General features: G+C 33.7%; 1 pseudogene across 1 annotated transcript in view; it reads right to left on the bottom strand.

Moving 5' to 3' along the window:
• Positions 1–5,751: 5,751 nt before the first annotated feature.
• Positions 5,752–12,742, bottom strand: part of LOC308651238 (ferritin light chain-like) — an 81,095-nt pseudogene continuing 74,104 nt past the window's right edge. The window contains exon 2 of the transcript in view: positions 5,752–6,251. The product of the transcript in view is annotated as a ferritin light chain-like (transcript). The remainder of the gene's footprint in view (positions 6,252–12,742) is intronic.

Below are 12,742 nucleotides of genomic sequence, written 5' to 3'. Positions count from 1 at the left end.
CTTCAGACTCATAGGAAGGCTATGAATTCACATGCACAAGAATTATCTGGAGTGGCAGTGGTAGTGGTTTTCTGCTTGCCCAGTTTCCTCATTAGCCTAGAAGGTAAGAGTGATTCTGACAAAGAACACCATAAGAGTCACTGGCCTTTACCAGAATGGGAGGGGGCCTTCCAGGGAGGTGCATGTAATCTTGTGATTGGAAGAGTCCAGGTAAAATCTGGTAGATGGTCTAGAACAGAATTCATAAAAGTAGCACCCGATAGCTGTATCTGCACCATTCTATTTTATTTATTTATTTATTCTTTTTAACAAAAATTAAAACAGAACACAGAACACAGTTACCACAATGTATTTTTGGCAAGGTACTAGACTTGAACTCTAAATAGGTCATATTATCTATAATATTTGCGCCTGGTGATTTATAGAACATCACTATTCAATATTGTTTGCTGTTAGGTAAATGTCCTGTGTCTATCCTGTCTAATCCAGTAGCTTCAAGCACATGATATTTTGGCATACTGATCCTGTGACAAAAAAAAAAAAAAACAAACAAAAAACAAAAAACTGAGTTTGTCAATTTGATGGATTACATGGCCAGTGGCCACAACATTGGGGAGCATCATTCTAGGACACCACGGCAGAAAATGGAAGCATTTCCTCTAATAACTGGAAAAAGACAGGATACCCTCTTTCACCATTTCTATTTAACATAATTCTTGAAACACTGGCCAGAGCAATTAGACATATGAAAGAAATTAAAGGGATACGGATAGGTAATGAAGAACTCAAATTAGCACTATTTGCTGACAATATACTTCTATATCTATAAGACTCAACACATTCCACCAGAGACTGCTAGAACAAGTAAATGAAGTCAGTAAAGTAGCAGAACACAAAATCAACACCCATAAATCAAAGGCATTTCTCTATATCAATGAAAAATCCTTGGCAAAGGAAATGAGAAAAACTATTCATTTAGAAGAGTATAAAAATTATAAAATCCTTGGGAATCAACCTAACAAGAGCTGAAAGATATCTACAATGAAAATGACAGAACCCTGAGAAAAAAGATCACAGAAGACATGAGAATATAGAAAGATCTGATTTTTTTGAATAGGCAGAATTAATATTGTCAAAATGACCACACTACCAAAAACACTATACAAATTTAATGCAATTTCAATCAAAATCTCAATGACATTCCTCACAGAAATAGAAAAAGCAGTCATGAAATTTATCTGGCAAAATAAGAGACCCAGAATACCTAAAGCAATTTTTAGCAAGAAGAGTAAAGTAGGTAGCATCACTATACTAGATCTTAAACTATGCTACAGATCAATAATAACAAAAAACAGTATGGTATTGGCAACAAAATAGACTTGTAGACCAATGGTACAGAATAGATAACACAGAGACTAATGCCCCTAATTAGAGTTATCTTATATTTGACAAAAGGCATCAAAAATGTACATTGGAGAAAAGATATCCTCTTCAAAAAAAATAATGATGGGAAAATTGGAAATTTATATACATTAAGATAAAATTAAATCCTTCTCTCACCATGCAAAAAACTCATCCAAAATTGAATCAAGGACCTAGAAATTAAGCCAGAGACACTGTGTATATTAGAAGAAAAAGTAGGCCCAAATCTATCTGATTAGTGCCTGACTTTCTTAATAAGACTTCAGAGCACTCTGATTAATATTAAGCAACAATAAATAGTATGGATTTTAATTAAAAAGGTTGTTTTTAGCAAAATAAACAATCAGTGAAGTAAATAGAGAGCATACTAATTGGGAAAAAATTCTTACCACATGCACATCAGATATAGAACTAATTTATAGAATATGTAAAAAAACTCAAAAATATGAAAACCAAAAGAACAAATAACCCAATCAAAAATGAGCCAAAAAAACTGAACAGACACTTCTCAGAAGATGATACACAATCAATTGACACATATATAAAAAATTGCTCAACATTTCTAGCAATTACATGAATGCAAATCAAACTACTCTATGATTTTATCTTACTTCAGTCATTTAAGAATAAAAACAACAATAATTGTTGGTGAGAATGGGGGTAAAAGGAATACTCACAAAATGTTGGTGGAACTTCAAATTGGTGCCACCAATCTGGAAAGCAGTACCGAGATTCCTTGGAAAAATTGGAATGGGACCACCATTTGAGAGAGTGATCCTAGTCCTTGTTCTTACACAAAAGACTTAAAAACAGCATACTACAGGGACACAGTCACATCAATATTTATAGCAGCACAATTCACAATAGCTAAACTGTGGAACCAACATAGATGCCCTTCAGTAGATGAATGGAAAAAGAAAATGTGGTATATATACACAATGGAATATTATTTATCATTAAAAGAGAATAAAATCATGACTTTTGCAGAAAAATTGATGGAGCTGAAGAATATAATGCTAAGTAAAATTTGAAAATCCCCCCCAAAACAAACACCAAATGATTTCTCTGATTTAAAGATGCTAATTCATAGCATTATGTGGGAAGGAACAGAATGCAAGGATTACATAAACTTCAGATAAGGAAAAGGAGAAAAGGGGAAAGAGGGGAAGGAAGGGGACATAGAAGTAAAAAAGACAATGAAAAGTAATTGTTTTCATTACCCTAAGTACATCTATGAAGCCACAAAAGATATGATTCTACTTTGTGTACAACCAGAGATATGAAAAATTGTGCTTGATATATGTAATAAATGAGGGACATTGAGTTGATATTCTACTTGGCTAAAATTTAGAAGGTGCAGAACTTGAAGGGGATAATGAGAGGTGCTTGGGTCCATGTTGAATGGGTGAAAGATGAAGTAATGAGTGGGGTTTGCTGTAGAGTTTAGCTTACTGAAATAAGAATGTATGCATGCTGAGAGACTGGCACAGTGTCACTCTGAGAATATGTGTTTTTTAGTGTGGAAAAAGAGGGAAAAAGAGGTTATATAGAGCACAAGGCAAGCATAAATACATGTAATATGAATTGTAATGCATTATGTTGTCATATATAAAAAATAATTTTAAAAATGCATATGTATATTAAGTCATTAAGTGTTGTCCTAATTTAAGCAATCTCCAACATCTTATTCATACATAAAAACTTGCTTAAAAATTTAATAATTTTATTTTAAAAGAAAAATAAAACACTATCTTCAAAGATCATAACATTTGACAAAGGTAGATTTTGGTGGTTAAGTTTTGTTGTTGCTGTTGTTTTTTGGTTTTTTTGCATTGATAATGTGACTGACTTTGAACATGCGAGTGTTGTCTAGTGAAAGCACTGAGCCTTTACAGGTACTTCCTGTTTGCTAAAAAGTTATTGATAGTGAGTGGGGGATGGGTAGAAACTATGGTTTTTGCAGTGAACTGGCCTTGAAGGATGGCACCCTTCCTTTCTCAGGGCAGACTGTAATTCAAGAATGATGGGAGATTCAAAAAAGGGAGGTGTGTTTAGGGTAGGAATATTGCTGGCATTCAAAGTTCAACCCATAGAAGGTGTAGTATGGGTTTGCAGGTGGAGTCAAGAGAGAGCCAGTTAACTAAGGGCAATATGAAAAAGTACAGTTACAGAGGCTAGCAATTTTTAGGTGACTTGGCTCTTATACAGAAAAGCTTTCCCTATACACAGAAACACAGGCCAATCCCCTCTGCCTAGTTCCCTACACAGAGGTCTGGTGTGTTTCCTTCTCTGAGAAACCTCACTCAAATACTTGCTTTGTGCTATATAAAACCTTTTTTTTTTTCCAATTTCAGCAAACTAGCAAAACACATATTCTCAGAGTAATACTGTGCCAATCTCTCAGCACCCACACATGCTTATTGCAATAAGCTGAACTCTACAGCAAATCCTACCCACTACCTCATCTGCCACCCAGTCAACATGGACCCAAGCACCTCTCATTATCCCCTTTATTTTCTGTATCTTCTATATTATAGCATAGTGGGCAATCAACTCAACTTCATCATGGCAACCAGTAATTTGATGGTTCTACCTATAGCATATCCCTGAAAACATGGGGTGAGGAGACTCTTTTCATTCTCCCCCCTGTCAGCTCTATATCTCCATCCCCTCTAAATAAAACCAAGTCCTACAAAAATGACAGTTCCACAATCTCAACACATAGAGGACACTAAATAGGCTTTCTGTCAAAAATAATAAGGAAATGAATAAATAAATTAGAAAAAACCAGTATGACATACTACCAGTTTATTGCTCACCACAACTGCTTTCACAAGAAAACACTCTAATGTTTTAAAATAATGGTGAAAATGGTGTTATAACTCTGCAAAGAGTGCAGGTCCCTAACTGAGATGCTCAGTGTGGCTATTGGTTTCTCATAAACACAAGGTTTGGAGTGTCCAATTTATTTTAACAGCGTTTTTTTTTTTATTTTATTTTATTATTTTTTAGTTAACTCTAATGTGGATTGCTTTGCAACATGAGAAAATGTTAAAGGGTAACTCTTACGTTTGTAATGTAGTAGTTGTCAACTAAGTGAAAGATTGCTTAAATAGCTAAAATGTTCAAATATCTTCATTGAGGTATACTTAAAATTATATGTACACATTTATCCTATGTATGAGTATTTTTGATATAAGTATACCCCATGGATCAATTTCCACACTCTCAGGAATGCTTCTTCTCCTGCTGTCCTTGTATATTAAATTCAGATAATCAAGAACTTATATAAATCAAACTACTCAATACTATTTTTGGTGTCTAAATTATTTTATTTAGTATAATTATTTTGATACATATCCAGGTTCTAAGTGTTTCATTAGTGTCATTCAGTCTTCACTTATTAGAATTCAATATTTTTTATCCAAATGCTTCAAATGAGAATATCCAAAGAGAGTTAGATATTGTAACTTTATTTTTATTTTTTTCAGATGCTGGAAAAAGCTTTATTTTTATTGGGTCCAAGGCTTGGGAGGAGCTCCAAGGTGGTTAAAAAGCTCCCTAGGGGTTAGAGGGAGAGGCTCAGGCCAAAGCCCTGATGCCAGGAGATGCAAAGGAGCCCCATCAAAGGCCACTGTGCCCCAGGGCCTCTAGTCATGCTTGAGGGTGATGTTTTGTTTGTTTGTTTGTTTGTTTGTTTGTTTTTCTGGGTGCAGTGACCATCATTCAGTGGGCTTCAATTAATTCTGCTGTAAAAAGTTGCCTGTGGGAAATCCACCTGAAATTGTAAATTCAGTTACTTTTTACATTTTAAGAGTATCTCTTCTGAGGAGATTGATAGACCCAACCTGATCTTTTCTTAAAACTGGGCATCTCGCCACAAAATCATGAAAAGATAATTTTGGCTTTACTATAAATTACTGCAAATTCTGAACTGCTTGGAATGCCTGCCCATGCCTTGAACTCATTCATGCCTGGCTCTCTGACCAGATAGCAGCCCTCTCTGAAACTTTAGTGATGCCTCACAAATCTTGGCCTTCCCTGGCCAGACAACAACCCTCTCTGAGGCTCTAATGGTCCTCATAAATTCTGATGTCGGGGCCAGCAAAAAAATGTAAACTACCATTAGTGTGATGCTCGTCAGAGTTCTGGTATCTGTAACCCCCCTTTTGTGTAACTTTCTGGGCTATAAAGCTGGGCTTCAGGAAAGCTGGGGTGCTGTCTTGTTCCCTCCATTTTGGGAGGGAGAGGCAGCCCAGCCAGTCAAAATAATAAGCTTGCTTTAATTTGATTTTAATTGGAGTCAGTGGTCTTTTCTTGCATCCTGGTCTAACAGAGATACTCCCACAGGCCAGCCTGGGGGCCCGCCAGATGATGGAGGTGAGTCAAGTGTCCGCCATCTTCTTGATGAACATCATCTCCTCATCAAGGAAGTGGTTCTCTAGAAAGTCAAAGAGATGTGGATTTGTGCGGGTAGAACCCAAGGCATGAAGATCCAAAATGGCTTTGTTCAGGTTCTTCTCCAGAGCCGAGGCAGCTTCCCTGGGTCCAGGGTGTTGCCCCCTCATCTTGAGAAGGTTTATGCATGTCCTGGAAGAGGGTGCCGCCCAACTGGTTTTGCATCTTGAGGACACGCTTGAAGGCCTTGGCTTTTCCTCAGCCAACTCACCGAAGAAATGGCCTGGCCTCCTGAGCCACATTGAGCCACATCGTCAAGGTGGAAATAGTAGCCCAAAGAGAAGCAGGGGTAGGAGGCGCGCAGATGCAAATTAACCATGCGGTTGAGGCAGCCTCCACCTCAGTGGAATAATTCCACGAATCTGGGAGGTCTTGGTTGGTCATCAAGAAAAAGCTAACCACAACAGAGTAGGCTGGTCCTGGAAGCAGGTCCTGGGAGCGCAGATGGTCCTGGAAATTGCACATGGAGATCAGAGTGGAAGGAGTTTGGAAACTGGAAGAAAAGGGAGTCCCCGACTCTGTTCTGTGCAAACACTGTTGAAGTAAGAAACAGATCCATGGGATCTCCAGGCTCCTTCTGTAACTTTATTTTAAGAGTGAGAGAGACAGAAATATCTTGTGGATGGCATTCTAATTTTCCAAAATTTTTAATTTGCTGATAGTTTTTACACATGGTGTGAAGGTAATTTCATAAAATAATTTAATGCATCTGTGTTTTGACTGTGACCTGTCACATAAGTCTGTTGTGGAATTTTCTACATGCAGCATCATGTAACCTCTCCATAATAATTCAAATTTCTGAGCATTTTTGATTTTTAGATTTGCAATGCTTATCTTTTAGGACATGTTTGTTTTATCACTGAACTTTCATTAGCATTTGGATCATTTCCAATTGGTGTCTGTAAGTGCAACCTGCTCTGTAATTTACAATTAGCTCTGTATGGAATAATCGAATATTTTATTTAGAAAATTTTTGCGAAATATTTCAGTCTTACTTTATGTATTCATTTAAATTGTAAAGTATATGTTCAATTGTTTTACTTTAAAATGCTCCAAGATGTAATTCATGAGCTTTTTACCCTGGCCTGACATCTATGTTGATATCTAACCCTTGTTTGATGTTGTAAATCTTGACATGTTCTCCTGATAATGTTCTAGGTCTATATTGAAAGTGATGTCTGGGTGCAGTGACCATCACTAAGTGTGCTTTAATTAATTCTGCTGTAAAAAGTTGCCTGTGGGAAATCCACCTGAAATTGTCAATTCAGTTATTTTTTACATTTTAAGGCTTGTCTAAAAAAAAAAAAAACCACAAAAACAAACTAACAAACAAAAAAAAACTCTTGTAACCATAGTTACTCATACTTAAAATGTTAAAATGTGAATAAAATAATGTATTTTAACTTGGTAAATGTATTAACATTTTGAAACAATAAAATTAATTATTATTATTATATTAACTATTATATTATATGATTATTATATTAGAGCTTATCAAATCATAATTCTTAATAAAAGTTAAGAGTAATTTTTTTAATTTGATAGATTAAAAAAAAAGTGATTATTAGTTTTGAATGCTGAGTCCCCTACTTTAAAACAATTATAATTTCTACAGTAAAAATTCACAAGTCACAGATATCTGAATGGTGATATCATTGTACGGTTTTCAAATGGGGATTGCCATGATGCATTTATCACTCCTGTAACTTAATGGCTGTCTAATGTCATTATGTGGTTAAAAGTCTAACAAAAAGAGAAAAAAAAATGTTGAGATATGTCCAGATGATTGAATAGAAGTGAGAAAACTTGGTACCAAAAAAAAAAAAAATATCTTCAGTGAATCATTTGGATGTCTGAATTCCATTGCAGTTCTGATCCTTCTGTTCAGAGAGTGATAGCCCTTATTTTTAACAGATAAATCTTGTTCCTTACAGGACCAAATATAGCTTTCCCATGACATATGATTATAAAGTCTTTCTTCTATTCAATTTAAATTTTCACTAACATGTTATAATTTGTGAAGTGTCAAAAAGAGGTATATAATATCAAGACATATATGTGTGCATATCTATGAGGCTTTCAGGGAGGATATCCCTGTTCATTTTACAATTGTTTTTGCAGTTTTGATTTCTTTATCTAGGAAAAGTTTAGATAAGAAACATCCAAGTGATAGCACAAGCAGCTCAATAGAAAGTGTCTAGTCTGCTGAGAAGACTTGATCTAGTTTTGACAGACATTTGCAAGTGTCATAACTTTAATATAAAACCTGTTTTTAGATGTCTGGTTGCAAAAAAAAAAAATTAAATTAAATTAATAAATAAATAAAATATTTTAAAAATAGGTATCTGGTTGCTTGTGTGTGGCATCTGAAAATGGAATGTACATATTAACAAAATGATTTTAAAAAATATAAATACTTTTCGTTGTTGTCATTTGCATGATAGTTAGTTTACCATTTGGGGAGGTTAGGACTTGAAGCCAGGGACACTTAACCACTGGGTCACATCCCCAAAATTTTATTTATTTATTTATTTTAATTTTCAGAAAGGGTTATCATAAAGTTGCATGGGGTTTTGCTAAGTTTCAAAGCCTGTTTTTTTTTTTTTCTTTTAATGATCCTCTTCCCTTGACCTCTCAAGTTGGTGAAATGACAGGCATGTACCTGGAACTTTAGGAATTTCTGGGGGATGGGTAGTAGAGATCAAACTCAGAGGCACTAAACCATGGAGGCACATTTCCAGCTCTATTTTGTATTTTATTTATGACACAGTTTCAATGAGTTGCATAGTGTCTTGCCATTGCTTGTGATCCTCCTGTTTCAGCCTCCAAAGCCATTGAGATTTCAGGCATGCACCACCATGACCACCCAGTTTACCAATTTTTTAAAACCAATATTATCTTAGAAATTTTTCTTCCAATATAGAATTCATTATTTATAAATTGATCTAGGCACAACCACCAAAAAGTCATGAATTCTAAAGAATAGTATATAATTATATAGTAAATAGTTATTTTTTAAGCTAACAAAAAGAATATACACTGATCTAAGCATATTCTCTACTCTTGTAAGACAAAGAATCATAATTCTGTTAGAAGAACTCTGGAAATTTTTGGTGTTTGTATAAGTGTAAATCAAACCTCTCCTGAGAAGTCAGTATTATTAAATATTTGTTAATAAATAAAGAGTCTCATTTTCTTTTGATGTTTGTTATGGAGTTGTGTTTTTTTTTTTCTTTTGATAGACCTTTATTTATTTACATGCAATGCAAAATATCAAACCCATTTCCTTACACATGCTATGCAAGTGATATTCCTCTGAGCCACAACCCCAGCCCCTTCATGGAATTGTTCATAAAAAAAGATGTAAAGCTAAAATATTATTGTCTGAGTAAAGATCAATGAGTTATTTTAACACTTATTTTTTAGTTGTAGGTGGACACAATATATTTATTTGTTTGTTTGTTTATTTATTTATTTATTTATTTTTGAATGGAGCTGAGCATTGAACTCAGTTCCTTATACATGCTAGGTGAGTGCTCTTCCTCTGAGCCAAAACCCCAACTCCAAGTACAGTTAAAGTTACCTTTAGCCCTCTGATTTTTGGTATAAGGAATATAATAAATGACATAATCCAAAATTTGTCATTTTGTAGGCATGAAAAGAGGGACTCAGAGAAATGACTGAATTATTTTGAGTTGCATATCACATCAGTGGAAGATTAAGTTTAAACACAAATAAAAAATAGAACCAAAAATAAAACAGCATTCTTTCTGTAATTTAATTATGTTCTCTTCCATATGATTACAGCTGGAAGATATGACTTTAATCAGCATTTGACCCTTTTTGTACATCTGAAAAAAGTACTATCTAGTCACTATGCATACAAACAATCATTTACATTAGGATTCAATGAAAAAAAAATATTTTATAAGCACTTTTACAAAGGAGTATTGGTCACCCTTCTTTGATTTGTTCTCATATTTTATAGATATCACTTTCAAAGATTTCCTTACCATGAGGTTGTTTAGATCCCTGTGAGGCATCAATTTCATGGGTGTCTCTGACCCCTATAAAATTATGTGCCAGATTTAGCTGGAAAGTTCTCAAAATCAATTCCTCAAGGTCAAAATGTATTTTTATTATATTGTTTCTCTCATTATTTTTTCTTATCTTTCTTGGAATATGCTTGCTTTTCTCCATAAGATAGTGCTGATGCTACCCTAATTCACAATTTATTATTTATCCAAATAAAAATGTCAGATTCTTTTAACTTTTTTATAGATTTTTTCTCCACATTTTATACCATTTATAGCTATCTTTTGAACACTTTCCAAGTTCTTTATGAACTTGAACACCAAGAAGTCAAAATGATAAACTGTGTATTAAGGACTATCTAATTTAAGATATTGGATCTGCTGACAATGATGTCAAAATGTGAACAGAAGCACACCTAAAACTGCTGAGTCCAGCAATGAACAACATGAGAGGATAACAGGCCCTCAATGTCAAATAAAAAAGGGGTAAGAATCTTGTGAAACAAGTTGGGTGAGGCAGAAGGATTGTAAATTGAATTTCAGCCTCAGCAAAAGTGAGGTGCTAAACAACTCACTGAAAGCCTGTATCTAAATAAAATGCAAATAAAGGCTGGATGTTGCTCAGGGGATGAGTGCCCTTGAGTTCAATACCCAATACCAAATAATAATAATAATAATAATAATAATAATAATAATAATAATAATATTCAAAATAAACTAATCTCCAATAATGGGCATTAATGTGTCAGTGGTGTCAAATTTTTGAGCTTTGATAGACAAATAAAATTGCATGTATGCTCTGATAAATCTGAAATATAACAGTCATACAAAAATTATATCAGTTCTTGTAATGTATAGTATGTGTATAAAAATGCCTCATTAAATGACAGGCATACACTCTAAGAAATGCACTCAAAGTGACTTTGCCTTTTTTGCAAATATCATACTGTGTACTGACATTTAGATTGTATACTACTACAATCCTAGGTTATATATTGTAGCTGTTGTTGTATATAATGTCCATCACTGACGAAAAGATCACTATGCAACACCTTATTGTATGTTATAAACTTAGAGAGATCAGTGTACCAAAAAGAGAATTTTAAATTTTTTTAGTTGTTAGTGGATACAATATCTTTTTATTATTATTATAATTTTATTTTAATGTGGTGCTGAGGATCAAACCCAATGCCTCTCATGTACTAAGTGAGCACCCTACCATTGAACCATAATCTTATCCCTAAAAACAGAATCTTTAAAAAAAATTCTTTACAATTAGACTAGGAAAAATGAAAGTTTTCACTGCTGAAGAGTAGAAAATTGCCATCCTTTCTAAAGAAAGTTCCTCTAACTATGGGATATCTGTGTCACACACACACACACACACACACACACACACACACACACACATACACACAAAGTTATTATAATCTTGCTTAATACAACATAATAAGTCTTTCAAAGATAGTCAATATGTAACTATAAAACATTCAATAGTTACTATATTAAAAAGGAAGTTTTATTGTGAATGTTTTGGTACATGCTCATAATATCAACTGCTTGAGAAGTTCTGACAAAACCAATCCCCAAAAAAACAAATGCTGAATGTGTTCTTTAATACAAGAAGACTGATTCATAGTTGTGTAGGGAGGGGCATGAGAGTGATAGACAAACTTTTGATAGGGTAGCAGGGTGGGGAGAAGAGAGGTGGCAGAGGGTTTACAATTATGGTAGAATCTGATGAAAACCATTATCTAAAGTACATTTATGAAGACACAAATTTGTGTAAATATATACTTTGCATACAAAGAGATATAAAAAATGTGCCCAACATGTGTAATAAAAATTATAATGCATTCCACTATCTCATATATAATAATAATAATAATAATAATAATAATAATAATAATAAAAGAAATTTCACGGAGATGATGAACAACCTACTGAGACTCTGTCTCATATAACATTAAGTCTAGGGCCTAGTTTTGAATAGAAAGGCACCCTTGATTTCAGTCATAAGCACCACACAGCAATGGGAAACTTATTTCTTTTCAAAGTTGCACAAAACAAAATGTTACAGAATTAATAAATTGGGCATTAAAATAATCAATAAATTAAGCCATACCATTAAATGGTACAAAGTAACAGGTAAAATAATTTACCTGATGCATGAATAAATACATTCAGTAAGAAAAAGACAAGGACACCAAGAGAAGAACAAGCAAGTGACTTGATTATTCTCTTTATACAGATAATACCTAAGGGTTCAGAAGTCATAAAAATGTCAGCATCTTAAAAAATTTAAATAAGAGAAAATAAAATATAACCAAATGCAAAAACCAAAACAGTATTCATGAAGTATGGAGTGAAAAGTTTTCATGAACTACAGATGAATTATAAGTTGCTATCTGTTTGTAAAAAATGTGTGCCTATTGAAGGACATGATACTTCCCCATCAGTAGCATTAACTTATAAAAATGACTGCTCTTAAAAAACATAATAATATATAACAGTAGAGCTGAATGCTCCAGACAGTTGAAATCTGTAAGGTGAAAGAAAATATAATGTGCACATAAGAAATATAAAAATAATAAAGTGTGAGTAAAGTGGTTTGTACTGTCAAGACACATTTTTGCCACATTACATTCAGCCTAACAAACAGTGAAAAACACCACATCAGTATTATATAAAGATCACATTTGTATACTACTTCACACATTGCATATACATTTTAAAAGAAAATATATAGAATTTACTGGTAAATAAAATCTTGAACTAGGACATAAAAGACCCAATTACACATATGAGTTTAGATACTACATATCATT

The sequence above is a fragment of the Spermophilus citellus genome (assembly GCF_964194105.1).
Source record: "Spermophilus citellus genome assembly, chromosome: 6".
In the NCBI taxonomy this organism is placed as follows: domain Eukaryota; kingdom Metazoa; phylum Chordata; class Mammalia; order Rodentia; family Sciuridae; genus Spermophilus; species Spermophilus citellus.
Note: the sequence above shows the minus strand (reverse complement) of the source record. Positions and strands in the feature narration are given on the sequence as shown.